This window comes from Rutidosis leptorrhynchoides, chromosome 5 (assembly GCF_046630445.1).
Source record: "Rutidosis leptorrhynchoides isolate AG116_Rl617_1_P2 chromosome 5, CSIRO_AGI_Rlap_v1, whole genome shotgun sequence".
NCBI classification, from domain to species: Eukaryota; Viridiplantae; Streptophyta; class Magnoliopsida; order Asterales; family Asteraceae; genus Rutidosis; species Rutidosis leptorrhynchoides.
This window is the reverse complement of record NC_092337.1, coordinates 415530998-415536997: the sequence shown is the minus strand read 5'-3', so window position 1 is coordinate 415536997 and position 6000 is coordinate 415530998.

Sequence of the window (6000 nt, the reverse complement as noted above, 5' to 3'; positions counted from 1 at the left end):
CCAAATTCTTTTCTTACCCGTTCTAGACTGAGGAGCATAGATATTGATAAGAAAGCATGGAATTGGATCTTCATTTAGAATACCTTCGACTATAAGAAAATTTGGAAAAGATAAGACCCGTTTGCTGTTAAAAGTAGTTGGGTCCCACATCGTAATAATACCACCTGAGCGTCCCACTGCACTCGAAGAGGCAAACTTGAAATGAAAATTTCCCCAAAGGGATTTGAGAGCCGAATAGTTAGGAGTTATGGATTTTGTTTCCTGGACCCCTAATACAGTTATTTTGTGTTCATTACATAACTTACTAAGCCATCTTTGTTTGATGCTAAAAGAGATGCCGCCTCCTATATTTATGGACATGAGATTCATTAAATTGTTTTGAAACCTCGCATGCTTAGAATCACATTCTTGAGATTACCGGATGTTTTCGAAACATCAAAGCCTAACTTCGCTCCCATTTTCAAGAAATCCTCGTATGTTTTTTTTCTTGCCGTGGATGATTCGCTGCTATTGATAGGCGATTCTATTCTTTTATTCCCGAACCCTGGTGGTTTTGAAAAGGATTTAGAGGTTTCTTTGTTGCTTTCATTAGTGGTAATTATTGGGGTGTTCTCATTTTCTGTTTGGTTTTGGATTGGTTCTGTGGCCTCGATGTTATCTGAGCCAGGAGGGTTTTCTTCACATGCCGCATTGTCCTCATGTTCGTCACCATTATGAGCTGGTGATTTTGGTAATGGTGTTTCGTCAATGAAACTTTCCTCTGATATTTTGTCATCAAAGATGTTTTCCTCATCTGAGTTAATCGTTTCATCCGATTTTTCTTCTTGCTCTAAGCTCAGAATGTTTGGGTTCCAAGTTACTGATTCACGTACTAGTACCTTGTACCATTTATTCTTGACTTTTACAGATATTATCTCATGAATGTATTCCAATGTCTTAGTGATTACGTACACCTTTTCTCCGTCATCTTGACTTAAAGTGAATGCTTGATCTCCAAACAAGAGTGATACTTTTTTGAATATGTCTTCCGTCCATGCACCTGCCGGAAGACCAATGATATCTAGACAGATGGCCCGTTCAGTCACCGAGAATTCCTCTTCAAACTGTTTTAATTCTACAATATATGAGAGGATCGACTCATTCGACTCGAATGATTTTTTGGCCTCTATACACGGAAAGATGATTTCAATCCACGCACCGCCAATATGTTGAATTTCTAAATCCTTAAAACCCTCAATATTCCAGATTCGTTTCAAATTCGGAATTAAACAAGGGTTACGAATCTTGGCAAACAAGAGAATCGGCACATCTTTAGACCGTATTATTTCATCATCATTAATTTCTAATGTTTTTGTAGAAGTATTAGATTTTGAATGAAGTTGATTACCTGATAAAGTTGCGGCATATGACTGACCCTTCAATGGTGGGAAGTCTTGTGCAGACGGAAGTTTGGTAGCATGAGTAGAAGGTCGATCAGTTGTCGCAGATGATTTTCCTTTGCGTTTGATTATGTACTCTCGACCGTGTCTTGCTTTTGCCGCATACAAATGGTAGTTTCCGATCCAAAGAGCAGAAAGTTTCAATTCTAGGCTTTTCACAGATTCAACTCGTAAGAAACGAACAAAAGCAAAACGGCAACCCTGTTTCGTGAGTTTACCAGCGATGTAGACATCTAGAATGGTGCCGAATTGTTTACAGAGGTTTCTGATGTCGTTAATGCCAAAGTTTGGTGGAAAGTTAGAAAGGAAAATCGTAGTCGCCAGTTTGGCTGTGTTTATGTGATCTTCTTTCCGAGACATGATGATCAGATTGATGAACGAAGGTTTGTGCCTCCGCCGTTTAGTCGATGACGGATCAAATTGAAATTGGAATTGTAGTTTAGGTTCTAATTGAAAAGGGAATTGCCATAAAGTTGCAAGGAAGGATCGAATTGAATTGAAAGGGAGGTCGGCGAGGTTGAGGTATCACCGGCGTTTGAACCCGCCGGCGATGATGGTGACAGAGATCGGGATCTGGAGATGTAGTGTGAAAGGGTAAACTACAGTCCGCGTTACTGTTTGAATCCGAGTTTTTTGATTGGATTTTTTGATTGGTTTAATCAATATTCAATGTACTTGATGGTTTATGGAATGGAAGTTTTTGGATTATTCTGTTTGTTCAATTCAGTTTTAGTTTTATGCAGTTTGTACAATATGCAGTTTATGTACTTGATGGTTCACTGATCTTTATGCAGTAGCACATGACTAATAAATAATATGCAGTTTGAATTATGCAGATTGTTCAATTAGTAAATAAAAGTGCCTGCACAATTCAGTTTATGCAGTAGCACATGACTAGTAAACAATGGTGCTTGCACAATTCAGTTTATGCAAGTAGGAAATGTAACACAATTCAAACAAAAGTTCATTAAACAAACAAAAGTAACAATAGTTCATTAAACAAACAAAAGTAACACAAGTTCATTAAACAAACAAAATTAACACAAGTTCATTAAACAAACAAACAAAAGTGATAAACAAAAGTTCATTAAACAAACAAATAGCAGCTGCACTAGCTAATCACTAGTTTAACTAGTTTTGACTTTCTTTAGTTTGATTTTCTTGACTTGGTTGATTTTTGATTTTGATCTAGTTGCACATTTCTACACTAAATCCTTAATTACACCACCTTTAAACTTACCCCTAATGTTTTCATAGATATGTCTCAAACAATATCTATGCTCAGCACATGAAAAAGTTTTTGCCAAAGCAGGTAGCAAACCCTGTTATCAAATCAATAAGAGAAATTAAATTAGTAGTCAGAGAATTACATAATATAAATTCACATGTTACAAATAAATACAAAAAAATACAAACTACTTAACATGTTACCTTTTGCCTATCTGAAATAAATGTGAAATTACTCCTTGAATCCAAATCTAAATCATCACCAATGCAATTCAAGAACCAGTTTCAAGACTTAGTGCATTCAGATTCCACAACTGCATAAGCTAATGGGTAAATTCCATTATTAGGATCTACTCCTACAGCAGTTAAAAGTTGACCTGGGTAAGGACCTTTTAGATGACAACCATCAAGTCCTAATAACTCTCTTTGACAAGCTTTAAAACCTTCTTTCAATGGACCCAAACATATGTAAACCCTTTTGAAAACCCTAGTATCAGCAGATGAGTTTGGTTCTGGATAAGTTTGAATCTTAATTGATGTGTTGGGATTTCTTTTTTACAGCTCTAGACAGTAGTCTCTTAGTCTCAAGTACTGTTTCTTAAAATAACCATTTATCACTTTCTTTGCCTTTGCCTTAGCCCTATAAGCTGTCATCTTCTTTATCTCTAACTCATATTTTTTAGACATTATATCTTGAATAGCACTAGCCTTTAGATCAGGATCTGCAACTATTGTGTCACGAATTTGTTTGGAAATAAAGGTGGAAGTACACTGCCTAAGTTTTCTATTTTGCAGACATTCATGCTTATCTTTTAAAGTCTTCACAACCCAAGTGTCTTGATTTTTGCCCTTTGATACTAGTAAATACCATGGGCATTTTTTGTCAAGACTAACAAATCCCTGACATTTAACCACTATCCTAATCTTATCATTCTTTACTTTCTTCAAGTCTCTTCTTGTTTCAATGGCATGAAGTGTTATTCTCTCTTTTACTTCTTTTGCAGTCCCAAATTCCTGACTAACATAAAATCTATGCAAATACACTTTATCTGGATCATCTTCATTTGTTGCTCTTATGTGTCTTAACCTCATCCTTCTTTCAATATCCTCTTAGTCTGAATCAATAGCACTATCAAACTGATCAAAATCCAGTCCACCAACTTCATTAGCATCACCCATATCAGCATCCCGATCTTCATGTTTTGATGGAACAAAGATGAATTCAGTGTTATCATCACTTTCACAATTTCCATCAATACTACCATCATCAATTTCATTCACAGAATCATTGTTAAATTCAAATGATTTTGAATCTGTCACATACTCAACAATAGCAAGCTCATCATCAATTTTTTCTATCAAACTACCGGAATTTGATAATCCATGCTCCACATACACATCAATATACTGAAACTTAAAAGTATAACCAATCAGCTTTTCAACATCTTTGTAAGTAGATAATGGATGTAAACCGTCATTTAAATCATATTCTGGAATCCTAAAATGATAGTTCATAACATCATTACCATCATAACCAAGTTCCTCTATCATATCATTAAGTTCTTTTAAACAAAAAGATTCACGAAGAACAAAATCAATGGGATTACACACTCCACCAATATACTGTTTCATTGGTTTTGATATGAAATAACCAGCATGATAAACATTGATAGTAAATATGTCCTTGTAAACAGCGGTAATGGAAAATAAGAACAGATTATACTTTTATTAACATAAACCATAAACCCTAGTAAATGTGCATATTATACTATACGGTTATAAATATATATATATATATATATATATATATATATATATATATATATATATATATATATATATATACACACACACTTACAGTATATATCTGAAATACTGTATTCGCATGGGTCTGATCTTTTTGTCCATCCATGTTCGCCAGCCATAAATAAACCCTAGTGTATTCGCTTCTTTGGCCAAGATGAAGTTCAAGACAGTATTTGCAGTAGTATCTGTTAGATCGTATCGTAGTATATATTGGAATAGGAATATGAATCGGTTATTTTAGGAGTAGATAGTCACGTGGAGTGCACAAGGGTTTACTTAACGGAGACATAACAGTTGGGGTTAAATAGGGAAGAAATTGAGACCTTTTTAAAAAACAGGGATGATAAATGCAGCAATGTGAAAACAGGGACTAAAAAAAGAATTGTGTTTAACATAGGGACGATTTTGGTAATTTTGTCTAATATATTATTAAAAAGCAAAGAATGTTATATATGTTATAAGTCAAGTGTCATGGTGTAGTGGCCGACACTTTTGATAAAGTAAAATTTGGTGAATCAATATATTTGGTGAATCACGGATATTACTGTTCCACCCAACTGCACAGTGAATTATTGTACTATAAGTATGTTATCGATTGTAACCAGTAGGTACATCATTCTTGAATAAGAATCTACTATCTTCTTTCTTCTTTCATATTTCTTCAAAATAGGTATTACAAGTAGTTATAAACTACTAAATTATAACACGTTATCAGCACGAAGAGCTACGTATAATTAAGGTGATTCTTCGAGTTGCTCAACCACCACTTCCACCTCTAAAGATTCCCATCGGCCACCGTCTTCCGCCGCTGAAACCGCCGGAAAAACTTGAAACCTCTAAATTGTCTTCTGATCAAGAATTTATCAGCTAGGGTTCTTCCACCACTGAGTTATACTCATCAGGTATTCCAAAAGAAACTTTAAATATTACATCCGTACACGCGAATAAAAACCCAAACTTATAATACTTCAACTTATTTATTTAATTACATTTATTAAAACTTCGTACGATATGAAAATAGAACTGAGAAATATGAAGATGAATTTGAGTGTTGTCTCTCTGTATACTCCTACCTTCTAATCTATATCTACTCTACTTATAATATAACTACTTAAAATAAATACAAACTAAAATGAGAGAGAGAGATATATATTAAGATAGATATACATATATTACTTACACCTAAATTAAAAACCCACCTCGGGTATCACTCTGAAATGCTCAACAAATTGTTGCTCGTAAGCTGCTGTAATGGTTCGAGAACACTAAACCGAGAAACAAATCAACCTTAGCTTCATCACCTTTTCACTCTAACCATCATCCATTTATGTACTCTTGTTTCTCGTCTACAACCATCATCAACCTTATTATTATTATTATTTTCTTCTTTCGTCTCTTCTTTTATCAAACGAAACCACCCTTTCTTGACATATAACCAAAAACTTATTATTTTTGGTACGTTTCCCTCCTACCTTTAAACAATAAAACAAAAAGGTGATTAAGATAGAAAGGATGCATTTGTAGTGAA